Genomic DNA, 20508 nt, shown 5'->3' on the forward strand with positions numbered 1-20508 from the left:
TAGAATCTTAAACCCTAGTTTATGCATTGCTTCGTAAGGGGCTGATTTGGATCCATATGTTTCATGCTATGGTTAGGTTTACCTTAATACTTCTTTTGTAGTTGCGGATGCTTGCAAGAGGGGTTAATCATAAGTGGGATGCATGTCCAAGTAAGGGCAGTACCAAGCACCGGTCCACCCACATATGAAATTATCAAAGTAAGGAACGCGAATCATATGAGCGTGATGAAAACTAGCTTGACGATAATTCCCATGTGTCCTCGAGAGCGCTTTCCTTTATACAAGAGTTTGTCCAGGCTTGTCCTTTGCTACAAAAAGGATTGGGGCAGCTTGCTGCACCTTTTTTTTACTTTTATTACTTGTTACCCGTTACGAATTACCTTATCACCAAATAATCTGTTGCCGATAATTTCAGTGCTTGCAAAGAATACCTTACTGAAAACCGCTTGTAATTTCCTTCTGCTCCTCGTTGGGTTCGACACTCTTACTTATCGAAAGGACTACGATAGATCCCCTATACTTGTAGGTCATCAAGACTCTTTTCTGGTGCCGTTGCCGGGGAGTTAAGCGCCTTTGGTAAGCGGAATTTGGTAAGGAAAAATTTATATAGTGTGCCAAAATTTACTGTCACTTGTTACTATGGAAAGTAATCCTTTGAGGGGCTTGTTCAGGGTATCTTCACCCCGACCAGTAAAGCAAAGAGTTTCTGCTCAACCTACTGAACCTACTGAAAATGTTTACTTTAAAATTCATTCGGGTATGATAGAGAAACTGCTGGCTAATCCTTTTACAGGAGATGGGACATTACATCCCGATTTGCACTTAATCTACGTGGATGAAGTTTGTGGATTATTTAAGCTTGCAGGTATGCCCGAGGATGTTATCAAGAAGAAGGTATTCCCTTTATCTTTGAAGGGAAATGCATTGACATGGTTTAGGCTATGCGATGATATTGGATCGTGGAACTACAATCGGTTGAAATTGGAATTTCATCAGAAATTTTATTCTATGCATCTGGTTCATCGCGATCGTAATTATATATATAATGTTTGGCCTCGTGAAGGAGAAAGCATCGCTCAAGCTTGGCGGAGGCTTAAGTCAATGTTATATCCATGCCCCAATCAAGAGATCTCAAGAGAAATTATTATGCAAAAAATTTATGCTCGGCTTTCTCTCGATAATTGCTCCATTCTTGATACTTCTTGTACTGGATCTTTTATGATGAAAACTATTGAATTCAGATGGGATTTATTGGAAAGAATTAAAAGCAACTCTGAAGATTGGGAACTCAGTGAAGGTAAGGAGTCAGGTATAACACCTAAGTTTGATTGTGTTAAATCTTTTATGGATACCGATGCTTTTCGTGAATTTAGCACTAAATATGGACTTGACTCTGAGACAGTAGCTTCTTTCTGTGAATCATTTGCTACTCATGTTGATCTCCCTAAGGAGAAGTGGCTTAAATATCATCCTCCCATTGAAGTAAAAGTAGTTGAACCTATTAAAGTTGAAGAAAAGACTATCACTTATAATGTTGATCCTATTGTCCCCACCGCTTATATTGAGAAACCACCTTCCCTACTAGAATAAAGTATCATGCTAAAGCTTCAAATGTGGTTTGTAAGAGTAATAATAGAACACCTACACCCTCTGAGCAAATTAAAGTTGAACCTAGTATTGCTATGGTTAAGGATCTCTTGTCCGATAATATTGATGGGCATGTTATTTACTTTTGTGATGAAGCTGCTAGAATTGCTAGACCCGATACTAAAAATAAACATAGACCTATTGTAGGCATGCCTGTTATTTCTGTTAAAATAGGAGATCATTGCTATCATGTCTTATGTGATATGGGTGCTAGTGCGAGTGCAATACCTCATTCTTTATATGAAGAAATTATGCATGATATTGCACCTGCTGAGTTAGAAGGTATTGATGTTACAATTAAGCTTGCCAATAGAGATACTATTTCACCGGTTGGAATTGTTAGAGATGTTGAAGTCTTGTGTGGGAATGTTAAATATCCTACTGATTTTCTTGTTCTGGGTTCCCCACAAGATGACTTTTGTCCCATTATATTTTGTAGACCCTTCGTGAATACTGTTAATGCTAAGATAGACTGCAAAAAGGATATTGTTTCTGTTGGTTTATGGGATATGTCTCATGATTTTAATTTTGCTAAATTTCGTAGACAACCCCATGATAAAGAATTGCCTAGTAAAGATGAAATTATTGGTGTTGCTTCTATTGCCATGCCTCCTAATGATCCTTTAGAACAATATTTGCTAGACCATGAAAATGATATGTTTATGAAGGAAAGAAGGGAAATAGATGAAGTTTTCTTTAAACAGGGACCTATTTTGAAACACAACTTGCCTGTCGAAATTCTAGGGGATCCTCCTCCACCCAAGGGTGATCCCGTGTTTGAGCTTAAACCATTGCCTGATACTCTTAAATACGCTTATCTTGATGAAAAGAAGATATATCCTATTATTATTAGTGCTAACCTTTCAGAGCAAGAAGAAGAGAAATTATTGAAAACTCTAAAGAAGCTTCATGCTGCTATTGGATATACTCTTGATGATCTTAAGGGCATTAGTCCCACTCTATGCCAGCACAAAATAAAATTAGAGAAAGACGCTAAACCGGCTATTGATCACCAACGACGGTTAAATCCTAAGATGAAAGAAGTGGTAAGAAAAGAAATACTAAAGCATCTGGAGGTAGGTATAATTTATCCCGTTGCTGATAGTCGGTGGGTGACACGTCTCCAACGTATCAATAATTTTTTATTGTTCCATGCTATTATATTATCTGTTTTGGATGTTTATGGGCTTTATTATACACTTTTATATTATTTTTGGGACTAACCTATTAACACAGAGCCCAGTGCCAGTTTCTGTTTTTTCCTTGTTTTAGAGTATCACCGAAAAGGAAAATCAAACGGAGTCCAATTGGCCTGAAACTTCATGGAACTTATTTTTGGACCAGAAGAAGCCCACGGAGTATCGGAGATGGACCAGGCGAGTCCCGGGTTGCCCACGAGGGTGGGGGCGCGCCCACCCCCTCGGCGCGCCCCCCTGCCTCGTGGACAGCTCGAAGATCCACCGGCATACTTCTTCCTCCTACATATACCCATATACCCTAAAAACTTCGGGGAGCACAATAGATCGGGAGTTCCGCCACCAGAAGCCTCTGTCGCCACCAAAAACCAATCTAGACCCGTTCCGGCACCCTGTCGGAGGGGGAATCCCTCTCCGGTGGCCATCTTCATCATCCTGGCGCTCTCCATGACGAGGAGGGAGTAGTTCTCCCTCGGGGCTGAGGGTATGTACCAGTAGCTATGTGTTTGATCTCTCTCTCTCGTGTTCTTGAGGTGATACGATCTTGATGTATCGCGAGCTTTTCTATTATAGTTGGACCTTATGATGTTTCTCCCCCTCTACTCTCTTGTATTGGATTGAGTTTTCCCTTTGAAGTTATCTTATCGGTTTGAGTCTTTAAGGATTTGAGAACACTTGATGTATGTCTTGCATGTGCTTATCTGTGGTGACAATGGGATATCACGTGATCCACTTGATGTATGTTTTGGTGACCAACTTGCGGGTTCCGCCCATGAACCTATGCATAGGGGTTGGCACACGTTTTCGTCTTGACTCTCCCGTAGAATCTTTGGGGCACTCTTTGAAGTTCTTTGTGTTGGTTGAATAGATGAATTTGAGATTGTGTGATGCATATCATATAATCATACCTGCGGATACTTGAGGTGACATTGGAGTATCTAGGTGACATTAGGGTTTTTGGTTGATTTGTGTCTTAAGGTGTTATTCTAGTATGAACTCTATGATAGATTGAACGGAAAGAATAGCTTCGTGTTATTTTACTATGGACTCTTGAATAGATCGATCAGAAAGGATAACTTTGAGGTGATTTCGTACCCTACCATAATCTCTTCGTTTGTTCTCCGCTATTAGTGACTTTGGAGTGACTCTGTGTTGCATGTTGAGGGAAAGTTATATGATCCAATTATGTTATTATTGTTGAGAGAACTTGCAATAGTGAAACTATAAACCCTAGGCCTTGTTTCAACGCATTGCAATACCGTTTGTGCTCACTTTTATCATTAGTTACTTTGTTGTTTTTATATTTTCAGATTACAAAAAACCATTATCTACTATCCATATTACACTTGTATCACCATCTCTTCGCCGAACTAGTGCACCTATACAATTTACCATTGTATTGGGTGTGTTGGGGACACAAGAGACTCTTTGTTATTTGGTTGCAGGGTTGCTTGAGAGATACCATCTTCATCCTATGCCTTCTACGGATTGATAAACCTTAGGTCATCCACTTGATGGAAATTTGCGACTGTCCTACAAACCTCTACACTTGGAGGCCCAACAACGTCTACAAGAAGAAGGTCGTGTAGTAGACATCAAGCTCTTTTCTGACGCTGTTGCCGGGGAGGTTAGCACTTGAAGGTATATCTTTAGATCTTGCAATCGAATCTTTTTGTTTCTTGTTTTAGCACTAGTTTAGTTTATAAAATAAAACTACCAAAAAATGGAATTAAGGGTACCTCATATGCTTCATCTTTTTAATATATATCATGAAAATAAGGATTCCGATAATTGTGCTCAAGTGCTAGAAGAAGAATGCATTAGAATGTTTGGCACTAAATATTTGAATGGTGAGCATGATTGCAATGTTGTTAGTATGAATTCCTTGAATATCCATGATGCTAATTATATGCAAAGCCATAAGCTTGGGGAAGCTATGTTTGATGAAGATGATATTTTTTGTCCCCCAAGTTTTGATGAGAAAATTTATTATGATGAAAGCATGCCTCCTATTTATGATGATTATATTGATGAAAGTGGATTTGGAGAGGTCGTGACTTTATTTTTTGAGATGAATCCACTATTTCGGAAGAGGTTCCAATTGATTATGAGAACAAAGTTGCTATATATGATGATTATTGTGATGACTTGTATGCTATAAAGAATAATGATATCCATGAAACTTGTCATCATGATTTTAGTTTTCAATTGGATTATGCCTCACATGATAGTTATTTTGTTGAGTTTGCTCCCACTATTATTCATGAGAAAAAATTTGCTTATGTGGAGAGTAATAAAAATTCAATGCTTATGCATCATGAAAAGAATGCTTTATGTGATAGTTATATTGTTGAATTCATTCATTATGCTACTGAAAATTATTATGAGGGAGGAACATATGCTTGTAGGAATTGCAATAATATGAAGTTTCCTCTCTATGTGTTGAAAATCTTGAAGTTATCCTTGTTTTACCTTTCCTGTGCAAGTTGATTCTTGTTCCCACAAGTTGTTTGCTCACAAAATCCCTATGCATAGAAAGTGGGTTAGACTTAAATGTGCTAGTCATATTCTTCATGATGCTCTCTTTATGTTACAATTCTTATCTTTTATGTGAGCATCATTGAAATCATCATGCCTAGCTAGGGGCGTTAAACGATAGCGCTTGTTGGGAGGCAACCCAACTTTATTTTTGTTCCTTGATTTTTGCTTCTGTTTAGTAATAAATAATTCATCTAGCCTCTGTTTAGATGTGGTTTTATGTTTTAATTAGTGTTTGTGCCAAGTAGAACCTTTGGGAAGACTTGGGGAAAGTCTTTTTAATCTTGCTGTAAAAAACAGAAACTTTAGCGCTCACGAGAACTGCTGCCATTTCTGTTTAGAAAGTGATATTTAGTTAATTATTTTTGCATATCATTAATAGATAAATTCCCCACATCAATAAATTTATTTTAGAATTTTTGGGGTTCCAGAACTTGCTTTAGCTGCAGATTACTACAGACTGTTCTGTTTTTGACAGATTCTGTTTTCCGTGTGTTGTTTGCTAATTTTGATGAATCTATGGCTAGTAAAATAGTTTATAAACCATAGAGAAGTTGGAATACAGTAGGTTTAACACCAATATAAATAAATAATGAGTTCATTACAGTACCTTGAAGTGGTGTTTTGTTTTCTTTCGCTAACGGAGCTCACGAGATTTTCTACTTTAAGTTTTGTGTTTTGAAGTTTTCAAGTTTTTGGTAAAAGATTTGATGGATTATGGAACAAGGAGTGGAAAGAGCCTAAGATTGGGGATGCCCAAGGCACCCCAAGGTAATATTCAAGGACAACCAAGAGCCTAAGCTTGGGGATGCCCCGGAAGGCATCCCCTCTTTCGTCTTCGTTCATCGGTAACTTTACTTGGAGCTATATTTTTATTCACCACATGATATGTGTTTTGCTTGGAGCGTCATTTTATTTTATTTAGTTTTGCTTGTTGTTTGAATAAAATACCAAGATCTAAAATTCTTAAATGTTAGAGAGTCTTCACATAGTTGCATAATTATTCGACTACTCATTGATCTTCACTTATATCTTTCGGAGTAGTTTGTCATTTGCTCTAGAGCGCTTCACTTATATCTTTTTAGAGCACGGGGGTGGTTTTATTTTGAAGAAATAGATGAACTCTCATGCTTCACTTAGATCATTTTGAGAGTCTCTAAACAGCATGGTAGTTCTCTTTGGTTATGAATTTAGTCCTAATATGATGGGCATCCAAGAGGGATATAATAAAAACTTTCATATAAAGTGCATTGAATACTATGAGAAGTTTGATACTTGATAATTATTTTGAGATATGAAGATGGTGATATTATAGTTATGCTAGTTGAGTAGTTGTGAATTTGAGAAATAGTTGTGTTGAAGTTTTTGATTCCCGTAGCATGCACGTATGGTGAACCGTTATGTGACGAAGTCGGAGCATGATTTATTTATTGATTGTCTTCCTTATGAGTGGAGGTCGGGGACGAGCGATGGTCTTTTCCTACCAATATATCCCCCAAGGAGCATGCGCGTAGTACTTTTTTTTGATAACTAATAGATTTTTGCAATAAGTATGTGAGTTCTTTATGACTAATGTTGAGTCCATGGATTATACGCACACTCACCTTTCCACCATTGCTAGCCTCTCTAATACCGCGCACCTTTTGCCGGTATGATACATCCACCATATACCTTCCTCAAAACAGCCACCATACCTACCTATCATGGCATTTCCATAGCCATTCTGAGATATATTGCCATGCAACTTTCCACCGTTCCGTTTACTATGACACGCTCCATCATTGTCATATTGCTTTGCATGATCATGTAGTTGACATTGTATTTGTAGCAAAGCCACCGTTCATAATTCTTTCATACATGTCACTCATGCATCATTGCTATCCCGGTATACTGCCGGAGGCATTCATATAGAGTCATACTTTGTTCTAGTATCGAGTTGTAATCATTGAGTTGTAAATAAATAGAAGTGTGATGATCATCATTCATAGAGTATTGTCCCAAAAAAGAGAAAGGCCAAAAAAAGGGAAGGCCCAAAAAAGGCCAAATAAAAAAAGAAAAGAAAGGCCAAATAAAAAATAAAATAAAATAAAAGGGACAATGCTACTATCCTTTTATCCACACTTGTGCTTCAAAGTAGCACCATGACCATCATGATAGAGAGTCTCTTGTTTTGTCACTTTCATATACTAGTGGGAAATTTTCATTATAGAACTTGGCTTGTATATTCCAATAATGGGCCTCCTCAAGTGCCCTAGGTCTTCGTGGGCAAGCAAGTTGGATGCACACCCACTTAGTTTCTTTTGTTGAGCTTTCATACATCTATAGCTCTAGTGCATCGGTTGCATGGCAATCCCTACTCACTCACATTGATATCTATTAATGGGCATCTCCATAGCAAGTTGATACGCCTAGTTGATGTGAGACTATCTTCTCCCTTTTTGTCTTCTCCACAACCACCATTCTATTCCACATATAGTGCTATGTCCATGGCTCACGCTCATGTATTACGTGAAGATTGAAAAAGTTTGAGAACACCAAAAGTATGAAACAATTGATTGGCTTGTCATCGGGGTTGTGCATGATTTAAATACTTTGTGTGGTGAAGATGGAGCATAGCCGGACTATATGATTTTGTAGGGATAACTTTCTTTGGCCATGTTATTTTGAGAAGACATAATTGCTTAGTTAGTATGCTTGAAGTATTATTATTTTTATGTCAATATTAAACTTTTGTCTTGAATCTTATGGATCTGAATATTCTTGCCACAATAAAGAAAATTACATTGATAAATATGTTAGGTAGCATTCCACATCCAAAATTCTGTTTTTATCATTTACCTACTCGAGGATGAGCAGGAATTAAACTTGGGGATGCTGATACGTCTCCAACATATCTATAATTTTTTATTGTTCCATGCTATTATATTATCCATTTTGGATGTTTATGGGCTTTATTATACACTTTTATATTATTTTTGGGACTAACCTATTAACCCAGAGCCCAGTGCCAGTTTCTATTTTTTTCCTTGTTTTAGAGTATCGCAGAAAAGGAAAATCAAACGGAGTCCAATTGACCAGAAACTTCACGGAACTTATTTTTGGACCAGAAGAAGTCCACGGAGTATCAGAGATGGACCAGGAGAGTCCCGGGCTGCCCACGAGGGTGGGGGTGCGCCCCCCCCCCCCCCCCCCCCCCCCCGGGCGCGCCCCCCTGCCTCATGGACAGCCCGGAGATCCACCGACATACTTCTTCCTCCTATATATACCCATATACCCTAAAAACTTCGGGGAGCACAATAGATCGGGAGTTCCGCCGCCAGAAGCCTCCGTAGCCACCAAAAACCAATCTAGACCCGTTTTGGCACCCTGCCGGAGGGGGAATCCCTCTCCGGTGGCCATCTTCATCATCCCGACGCTCTCCATGACAAGGAGGGAGTAGTTCTCCCTCAGGGCTGAGGGTATGTACCAGTAGCTATGTGTTTAATCTCTCTGTCTCTCGTGTTCTTGAGGTGATACGATCTTGATGTATCGCGAGCTTTGCTATTATAGTTGGATCTTATGATGTTTCTCCCCCTCTACTCTCTTTTAATGGATTGAGTTTTCCCTTTGAAGTTATCTTATCGGATTGAGTCTTTAAGGATTTGAGAACACTTGATGTATGTCTTGCATGTGCTTATCTGTGGTGACAATGGGATATCACGTGATCCACTTGATGTATGTTTTGGTGATCAACTTGCGGGTTCTGCCCATGAACCTATGCATAGGGGTTGGCACACATTTTCGTCTTGACTCTCTGGTAGAATCTTTGGGGCACTCTTTGAAGTTCTTTGTGTTGGTTGAATAGATGAATCTGAGATTGTGTGATGCATATCGTATAATCATACCCGCGGATACTTGAGGTAACATTAGGGTTTTGGTTGATTTGTGTCTTAAGGTGTTATTCTAGTACGAACTCTATGATAGATTGAACGGAAAGAATAGCTTCATGTTATTTTACTACGGACTCTTGAATAGATCGATCAGAAAGGATAACTTTGAGGTGGTTTCGTACCCTACCATAATCTCTTCGTTTGTTCTCCGCTATTAGTGACTTTGGAGTGACTCTTGGTTGCATGTTGAGGGAAAGTAATATGATTCAATTATGTTATTATTGTTGAGAGAACTTGCACTAGTGAAAGTATGAACCCTAGGCCTTGTTTCAACGCATTGCAATACTGTTTGTGCTCACTTTTATCATTAGTTACCTTGCTGTTTTTTATATTTTCAGATTACAAAAAACCATTATCTACTATCCATATTGCACTTGTATCACCATCTCTTCGCCAAACTAGTGCACCTATACAATTTACCATTGTGTTGGGTGTGTTGGGGACACAAGAGACTCTTTGTTATTTGGTTGCAGGGTTGCTTGAGAGAGACCATCTTCATCCTACGCCTCCTACGGATTGATAAACCTTAGGTCATCCACTTGAGGGAAATTTGCTATTGTCCTACAAACCTCTGCACTTGTATGCCCAACAACGTCTACAAGAAGAAGGTTGTGTAGTAGACATTAGTGGGTAAGTCCTGTCCATTGTGCCCCCAAGAAGGGAGGTGTTACTGTTGTTCCTAATGATAAAGATGAACTGATCCCACAAAGAATTGTTACATGTTATAGAATGGTAATGGACTTCCGCAAACTAAATAAAGCTACTAAAAAGGATCATTACCCTTTACCTTTTATTGATCAAATGCTAGAAAGATTATCCAAACACACACATTTTTGCTTTCTAGATGGTTATTCTGGTTTCTCTCAAATACCTGTGTCAAAAGAGGATCAAGAAAAGACCACTTTCACTTGCCCTTTTGGTAACTTTGCTTATAGACGCATTCCTTTTGGTTTATGTAATGCACCTGCTACCTTTCAAAGATGTATGACTGCAATATTCTCTGACTTTTGTGAAAAGATTGTTAAGGTATTCATGGATGATTTTTCTGTATATGGAACATCTTTTGATGATTTCTTAAGCAACCTTGATTGAGTTTTGCAGAGATGTGAAGAAACTAGTCTTGTCTTGAATTGGGAGAAGTGCCACTTTATGGTTAATGAAGGCATTGTCTTGGGGCATAAAATTTCTGAAAGAGGTATTGAAGTTTGATAAAGCTAAAGTTGATGCTATTGAAAATATGTCGTGTCCTAAGGACATTAAAGGTATAAGAAGTTTCCTTGGTCATGCCGGTTTTTATAGGAGGTTCATTAAAGACTTCTCAAAATATTCCAGCCCTTTGACTAATCTCTTACAAAAAGATGTTCCTTTTGTCTTTGATGATGATTGTGTAGAAGCATTTGAAATACTTAAGAAAGCCTTGATTTCTGCACCTATTGTTTAGCCTCCTGATTGGAATTTTCCCTTTGAAATTTTGTGTGATGCTAGTGATTATGTTGTAGGTGCTGTTTTAGAACAAAGAGTTGATAAGAAATTAAATGTTATCCAATATGCTAGTAAAACTCTAGACAGTGCCTAGAGAAATTATGCTACTACTAAAAAGGAATTTTTAGCAGTTGTATTTGCTTGTGATAAGTTCAAACCTTATATTGTTGATTCTAAAGTAACTGTTCACACTGATTATGTTGCTATTAAATACCTTATGGAAAAGAAAGATGCTAAACCTAGACTTATTAGATGGGTTCTCCTACTACAAGAATTTGATTTGCATATTATGGATAGAAAAGGAGCTGAGAACCCCGTTGTAGACAACTTGTCTAGGTTAGAGAATGTTCTTGATGACCTACTACCTATAGATGATAGCTTTCCTGATGAACAATTAGCTGTCATAAATGCTTCTCGTACTGCTCCATGGTATGCTGATTATGCTAATTACATTGTTGCTAAATTTATACCACGTAGTTTCACATACCTGCAAAAGAAAAGGTTTTTCTATGATTTAAGACATTACTTATGGGATAACCCACACCTTTATAAAGAAGGAGTAGATGGTGTAATTAGACATTGCGTAACTGAGCATGAACAGGAATAGATCTTACGCAAGTGTGATTCTGAGGCTTAAGGAGGACACGATGCTGGAGATAGAACTGCACATAAGGTATTGCAATCCGGTTTTTATTGGCCTACTCTCTTCAAGGATGCCCGTAAGTTTGTCTTGTCTTGTGATGAATGTCAAAGAATTGCTAACATTAGTAGACGTCAAGAAATGCCTATGAATTATTCACTTGTTATTGAACCATTTGATGTTTGGGGCTTTGATTAAATGGAACTGTTTCCTTCCTCTAATGGGTATACACATATTTTAGTTGTTGTTGATTACGTTACTAAGTGGGTAGAAGCTATTCCAACTAGTAGTGCTGATCATAACACCTCTATTAAGATGCTTAAAGAAGTTATTTTTCCGAGGTTTGGAGTCCCTAGATACTTAATGACTGATGGTGGTTCAAATTTTATTCATGGTGCTTTTCGTAATATGCTTGCTAAGTATCATGTTAATCATAGAATTGCATCCCCATCTCACCCACAGTCTAGTGGTCAAGTAGAAGTGAGCAATGGAGAGCTTAAATTAATTTTGCAAAAGGCTGTTAATAGATCTAGAAAGAATTGGTCCAAGAAACTTGATGATGCATTATGGTCCTATAGAACTGCATACAAAAATCCTATGGGTATGTCTCCGTATAAGATGGTTTATGGTAAAGCATGTCACTTACCTCTCGAACTAGAACATAAGGCATATTGGGCCATTAAAGAGCTCAACTATGACTTCAAACTTGCCGGTGAGAAGAGACTATTTGACATTAGCTCACTTGATGAGTGGAGAACCCAGGCCTATGAGAATGCCAAACTGTTTAAGAAAAAAGTTAAAAAGATGGCATGACAAAAGGATACAAAAATGTGAGTTTAATGTAGGTGATTATGTATTGTTATACAACTCTCGTTTAAGATTTTTTGCAGGAAAACTCCTCTCTAAATGGGAAGGGTCCTTACGTTATCGAGGAGGTCTATCGTTCCGGTGCCATAAAAATCAACAACTTCGAAGGCACAAATCCGAGGGTGGTGAACGGTCAAAGAATCAAAACATTATATCTCAGGTAATCCCATAAACGTTGATACTAATGTTATTGACACCGTAACCCCGGAGGAGTATACAAGGGACACTTTCTAGAACGTTTCACACTCCGAAAAGGAATATGTATGTGGTACGGTAAGTAAACCGACTCCAAAACAGTTCTAATAGCAAATTTTCTCCGTTTTGGAATATTTAAGAAAATAGGAAAATAAGAAGCAGTCCGGAAAGGACACGATGCATCCATGAGGGTGGAGGCCACGCCCTACCCCCTGGGCGCACCCCTGCCTTGTGGGCACCTCGTGTGCCCTCTGGACTCTGTTTTCTTGCACAATACTTCTTTTGGTCGATAAAAATTCATTATATAATATCCCGAAGGTTTTGACCACCATACCATGCAAATATCTCCTGTTTTTGTTTTGAGTTTTCTCTACTGCAGATTAGAGCAAGATGTCTTCTCAAGAGTCAGTCGGGGAGAGCCAGGTGTCTCATCCGACACCGGGACCAGGAGCAAACAGTGATGCTGACCACTTTGGGCAATCAACGGAGGAAGAGGTGGAGGACTACTAGAAAAGGATAGATGCCATGGAAGAGGATCAAGAAGTTACTTCTCGTTTCCGAGCCGGATTCACGATGGGGGAGCTACAAAGCTTAGCTATTCCAAACTCGGTCATCCCTTCCAATGTTAGATTTCTTTCTTATGAAAATATGAAAAATAGTGTTACTTGTTCTCCCGCAGCTATGCAACATCCATGGGTGAAAGGAGCTTTAGCTGTCACGGGCAAGCTCCATAAGGAAATAATGGACCTCAAGCAAAGCTCGAGGAAGAGAATCGTATCCTGAGGGGCATCATCGCCAAGAGTATCGCATCGCCACATCCGAAGAAAGAGACATAAACACATGGGTATGGGCACTCCCCTTGGCAACTGCCAAGCTTGGGGGTGTGCCCCGGTATCGTATCACCATCACACTTTTATCTTTACCATTTTTCTTAGTTCGATCCTTTTGGTAATATCTTGATCTAGTAGAATAAAGTTTTAGTATGATTTAGTTTTGATTTTTGCTTTATGATCCTTCTATGTAATCGAGTCCGTGGGTTATATATAATAAATATTAGTTTTGAGTCAAGGGCTTGGTTATCTTGCTATGATCTTGAGAAAAAAGAGAAAGAATAAAAAGAAATAAAGAGATCATATTGATCTTATGGAGAGTAATGACTTCACATATAAAGAGTATGATGAATAAAAGTTGTTGAGAGTTGACAAACATAGCTTTGGTCATCATTGCAATTAATGGGAAGTAATAAAGAAAGAGAGGTTTTCACATATAAATATACTGTCTAGGACATCTTTTATGATTGTGATCACTCATTAAAATATGACATGCTAAAAAGTTGGTGTTGAACAAGGAAGACAACATAATGGGTTATGTTTTCCTACATCTGAAATAAATTATATTGTCATGGATCATCCAACATGTTGAGCTTGGCTTTCCCCCTCATGCTAGCCAAATTCTTTGCACCAAGTAGAGATACTACTTATGCTTCCAAACATCCTTAAACCCAGTTTTGCCTTGAGAGTCCATCATATCTACCTATGGATTGAGTAAGATCCTTCAAGTAAGTTGTCATTGTTTCAAGCAATAAAAATTGCTCTCTAAATATGTATGATTTATTAGTGTGGAGAAATAAGCTTTATATGATCTTGTGATGTGGAAGAAATAAAAGCGACAGACTGCATAATAAAGGTCCATATCACAAGTGGCAATATAAAGTGACGTTCTTTTGCATTAAGATTTCGTGCATCCAACCATAAAAACACATGACAACGTCTGCTTCCCTTTGCGAAGGGCCTTTCTTTTATTTTTGTCTTATGTCTTATGCAAGAGTCGTAGTGATCTTCACCTTTCCTTTTTACATTTTATCCTTTGGCAAGCACTGTGTGTTGGAAAGATCCTGACATATATAGCTAATTGGATGTGGGTTTGCATAAACTATTATTGTTGACATTACCCTTGAGGTAAAAGGTTGGGAGGCAAAACTATAAGGCCCTATCTTTCTCTATGTCCGATTAAAGCTTCATACCCACAAGTATTGCACGAGTGTTAGCAATTGTGAAATACTAAATGATAGTTCAGTATGTGGACTTGCTGAAAAGCTCTTATATTGACTCTTTCTGATGTTATGATAAATTGCAATTGCTTCAATGACTAAGATTATAGTTTGTTAGTTTTCAATGAAGTTTCTGATTCATACTTTACATTGTGAATAAGATTGTTACTTTAGCATAAGAAATCATATGACAATATATATACATATATATATATATATATATATATATATATTGTTGTTCTAAGAATGATCATGATGCCCTCCACTACAAAAAAATACACTTCCGTGATGATACGTGTTTGTCACAGTAGGTCGCGTTTTCTGTCATGCATGTAGATCCATGACGATTTTATGACAGAATCAAGATAGTCATACCTGTGCTGTCGTAGAAGTGTTCCATGACATTACCAAAATTATCATCACGGAAGTGTCCACTTCAATGATGATAAATCGCGCGTCACAGAAGTGCTTTCGTCAAGGGTGACCGACACGTGGCATCCACCGTAACGGAACGCCGTTAAGCTATCGGGTCGGGTTTTGGATCCGATAACCCGTTAACAGCCCCGACCAATGGGGATTTTCCACGTGTAAAATCATCATTGGCTGGAGGAAACACGTGTCGGCTCATCGCTGGGACAGATGTCATCCACTCATTGGACAGAAGGCGCCTATGATACGTCGACACGTGGCACGGCCCAACAGAGGCCCATTCCTGTGAAAAGGCCGGCCCGTTTGACTTGGTCAAAAGGTGGCGGGCCGGCCCATGGAAAGCCTGTTAACGGCCTGTTCGCATATAGCCCATTTACAGCCCGCTAACCCAAGGCCCGTTACGCCCTATTCGAATTAGGCCCAGTAGCGTCATCTGGGCCATCCAATATGATTCCAGCCCGTTTTCACTTCTGGCCCATGTATGGCCCATGACGTCTTTCGGCCCATATGAGGCCCTATGTAACTCTTGGCCTATTAACGGCCCGTGGTGAAACTGGCCCGTAATGAACAGTGTATCACTTTACACCCATTAACGGCCCGTGGTGAAACTGGCCCGTAAAGAACAGTGTATCACTTTATACCCATTAACGGCCCGTTATTCCGTTGGGCCGTTTCCAGCCCATGTTATCTTTCGGCCTTCTCAGAGCCCATTTATTCTTGGGCTATTTTCCAGCATTCTTTTACTTACGGCCCGTTACTGTCATTTTCTGCTTGTGGGCCAAATTCAGCCCGTGGTTACAGTCGGCCCGTTTGTGGTCCGTTAATACGTTGGGCCGTTTTCATAGCGTCATCAAATACGGCCTATTAACGATGGCCCGTTATGGTCGGCCCATGAACGGACGATTCCAACTCTAGCCCGTTTACGGCCAGAATGCGGTCTGTTTGGCCCATGTTTGGCCAATCGATCATACGGCCCGTATAAGGCCCATTGATGATACGGCCCGTAGAAGGCCCATTGTTTCTACGGCCCGTAGAAGGCCCATTGTTTCTACGGCCCGTAGAAGGCCCACTGTTTCTACGGCCCGTAGAAGGCCCACTGTTTATACGGCCCGTAGAAGGCCCACTGTTTCTACGGCCCGTAGGAGGCCCAGTGTCACTACAGTAAATATTAGCCCATGGTTATTGTGGCCTAGTTTTAAAAAATAGGTTATTGCAGCCACTAGCAAACCGCAGAAAAAGAACTGCACTGACTACAAGCAAACAAATAAACAAGACAACAAGGAAATAAATAAGCAAGCAACTTACACTAGGCTATCACGGCTATTACACATATTACATCCACTGGGCATCAAAGTTCGCCACCAGTGCAAATATAGGGAACACAGCAGCATATAAACGCCGCAGCAAAACAAGTCCAGAACTGAAACCACTTCAGAAGAGCTCAAGAAACAATATCCTGGGTACCCATAATGCTGGCAAGATGCTTAGCAAGCTTATTAACTTTCTCTTGTTTGGCGCTTAAGTCCTCCAGCGCTTGCTGTTGCACCAGAAAGTATGCATCTGAATTCTGCAGGGACTTCCTCAGTCCTTCGGCTTCCTGTCGCATAACATCTGATCGATGTCTTTCAACTTGAAGTTGAGACTCAAGAAGCCGAACTGATTCAGGCAACGAGTTCGAAGAGCTGGTGCCAGCAGTGGTAGCCAGTAACTCGAACACTACATCAAGACAGGACTTTGGGGTTGTCTCAGTGTCTTCAATATAGTTTTTATCAGCTTTCTTGGAGACCAACAGGGATGTCTCACTATCTTGAACCTTATCTGCATTACTTCCTTTACCATTGCATAACAGGGTACTCTTCTCCAATATTTTATCCGCGTTCTAAAAGAGAAACAAACAAACACATCTCAGGTTTACAATGTAGTATATGAAACTCATTTTGGTAAACCAGTTCAGTAGTAAGGTGGACAGGATAACAGCATGAAACAAACATATATCTATGTAGTATGGTCACTGTATGGTCTATATCATTCTAGTTTATGTTGCCAAATCAAGATAGATACAGTTCGAATCATATCTATTTAAGACAAAGCAGCATAGACAGAATATAAGTGTGGGAAACTACACAGCAATAACAACACTTGTAATGTGCATGGCATGAGAACATAACTGTTTATTCAATTGAAACTGAAATCAACATAGAGCAAGTTACAACAGCAAACAGCCAAACACGTTGAAGAAACAGGTTTAAAACATACCTGTTGCGCCATTGGAGTTTCAATTGCATCCTTCAAATTTGAAATTAGTTGGTATCAGTAAATACAGTGATGCAAGAGCAAAGTAGTATGAACCATAGCTACGGAACCTGACCTGAGAACAATTCTTCTTCTGCTTTAAGCGTTGACTTCGGGTTCGGAGTGGTGGTCCTCGTGATTTGGGCACTGCAGTTGCCTTACTAACTGCTCGTGTTTGGGTGCTCTGTGGTGGAGACGGTGCTGTGTCAACGGGAACTGGGTGTCTATCTGCTGGGGTTGGGGTTAGAAGGGGTGTAGCTGGTTCTCTGTCCAACTGGGTAGGGGTACAATCTGCATGAGTGTGGGTTATGTGTGGTGGGGCTGGTTCTTGGGCAAGTACAACCGTGGTTCTATCTGCATCGACAGGTAGCACGATCTTTTCTGAAGACCGTGTTTTTACTCCCACAGATACTGCCATCACTCCCTCCAATTGAAATGGCTGATAAACAAGAAAAGTAATTGAATGTACAGACATTGTAAGATAGACAGGTGCAATGGATAGTAGGGAAGAAAACAGGGCATGAAATAATTCACATTTATGTTGTCTAAGCAAACAGAATAGCAGGACATAATTTCACATATATGATGGCTAATTAAACAGGATAGCATGACACAATTTCACATGTATGATGGCTAACTAAACAGGATAGAATGACATACTTCAAAATATGATGACTATGTAAACAGGATGACATGATATAACTATACGATGTGTCTATTAAAGTGGTTGGCATGCCATAAATCACAAACATGCCGTCGATGGAAACATGATGGCATGATATAATTCACGGATAGAATGACATAATTTAAAATATGATGACTATGTAAACAGGATGAGATGATATAACTATATTATGTCTTTAGAAAATGGGTTGGCATGCCATAATTCAGATACATGCTGTCTATGTAAACATCATGGCATGACATAATTCAAATATATGATTTATATACTAAGGAAGTGAGCAGAGGGCAATCGCATATATGATGTGTCAACTAAGGAGATGGCATTCAATATTGTGTATATGATGTAAAAACTAAGCATTGCAATACAACATATGCATTATATGAGTAATATAACCCTGCCAAGTTTGAGCATACACCTCAGGGGGATAATAGGACTGGTCATCTGCCTCTGAATCCTCCTCTGAAGAGCTATCTGTAACCAGCAAGATATCTGCTTCAGCAGGTAGCATTGTCTGCTCTGAAGACCTTGTTTCACTCCAGATTTCTCCATCACCAATTCAAATGGCTGATGCACAGGAAGAGCAGTTGAATATACAAACATTGTCGACAAAAGCAATGAGAAATACAAAAAAAGGACGGCATGATATAATTCACATATATGACGCTTGCCTAAACAGCATGGCATTGCATAATTCACATACATAATGCTTGCAACAAGATAACATTGCATAATTCACATATATAATGTCTTGCAACAAGATGGCATTGCATAATTCACATATATGGTAATTAGACACTAAACAGGTGGCATTCACACAAAGCATGTCTAAACTAAGCAAATGACATAGCAATGCAAGATACCATACGCACGATATGAGCAACATAACCCTGCCAAGTTAGGGCATGCACCTCGGGGGGAATATGACTGGTCATCTGTCTCTGAATCCTCCTTTGAGGAGCTATCGGTAACCAGCAAGACATGCGCTTCGTCAGATAGCATTGTCTGCTCTGAAGACCTTGTTTCCACTCCAGATTTTTCCATGACCGTGCCGAATGGCTGATGCACAGGAAGAGTAATTGAATGTACTAAAATTGTTGACAAATTTAACACGTAATAAAAAATGATGGCATGATATAATTCACATATAAGATGACTGGCTAACCAGGGTGGCATTGCAAAATTCACATATATGATGCCTGGCTAGACAAGATGGCATTGCATGATTCACATATACGATAAAGAAACTAAACAGATGGCATTGACACAAAGCATGTCTAAACTAAGCAGATGACATCTTTAATGTATACAGTAAGCAATGCAAGGCACCATATGCATGATATTACCAACATCAGCATGCCAAGTTAGAGCGAAGACCTCATGGGGTAAATAGGAGTGGTCTTCTCCTTCTGAATCCCCCTCAGAACAGTTATCTTCCTCTTGATTACGATCCGAAATGGGTGGAGGGGGGCTGCCTTTGCGCCCACCATGGAACGACGTCTGCATGAAATTTTATTGCCACGCAAGGCTCGTCTCTTTTGCTCTACATGATCAGTTCCATTGTGTACAATAACTGGCATGCATAGGAATAAAACATAGTGAGATTATGTAAGGAGTGCATGCACAAATCCAGAGTGATGGTAGCAAACTGTGGATAGACCCAAAACCAATGATAGCAGGCAGATAATAGCTTTAGTTAAAAAATACAGATAATGGCTCCTTTAATGTTTGTTTGCACCCAACATGAAACTCATAGTAGACACCGGAGATTAACCAGATAGTAGACAGATAGTACTGATTGCTGCCCCAATATGTACCCCACAACCATTTAAAAACTCAAGTTTCAGCATTAGTTTGGACCTGACTCGGAGTCTAATAGGTGAACACGACGATAATGTAGCATGTCATCATATTAAGCGACGCATAACGTAAGCAGACACGGAAGAGTGCGACCTCTCTTGCGGACCCGTGTAGTCCTCAAGGTCATCTGCTCAGTTGATGATGGTAATGCAGTTGCCGTGGCTGCCGGCGGCGGGGAAGAAGATCTGAGGCGGCGAAAGACAGTCTGGAGAGCGGATCCCTGCTGTGGTGAACCCTTCCGTCGTTGGAGCAGCTGAGCTGGGGTGGAACACAGCGCCGCAGGAGCAGGACAAACCACACAAGGTTTTCTTTGACACATATCTGTAACAGAAGTAATTGAGTAAGGGCTTGTTTGAATTTGAGGATTCTAACAATGCAGGGATAGGAAATAGACAGGAATAGGATAGGAATGCACGTGCAAAACAGAGAATTTAAAAACACAGGATTTCTGCCAATCTGGGTGTTTGATTCACAACAATTGGAAGATCACAGGATGCAAAAAAGCATGGTGAGATTAAGTCAAACCACAAGAAAATGTACGGTTATAATGCTATTATGCTACTATCTCTTAGTCTTGTGCTTGATGAATAGGAATATGAAAAGGAGGAGAAGTGGAAATTAGAATTCCTACGGTTTTTCTTTCAAGGAGACACTAAAGGAACAAATCCTACAGTTTTCCTTTGCTCCATTCCTTTGCACCA

Source organism: Triticum aestivum, chromosome 6A (assembly GCF_018294505.1).
Source record: "Triticum aestivum cultivar Chinese Spring chromosome 6A, IWGSC CS RefSeq v2.1, whole genome shotgun sequence".
Lineage (NCBI taxonomy): Eukaryota > Viridiplantae > Streptophyta > Magnoliopsida > Poales > Poaceae > Triticum > Triticum aestivum.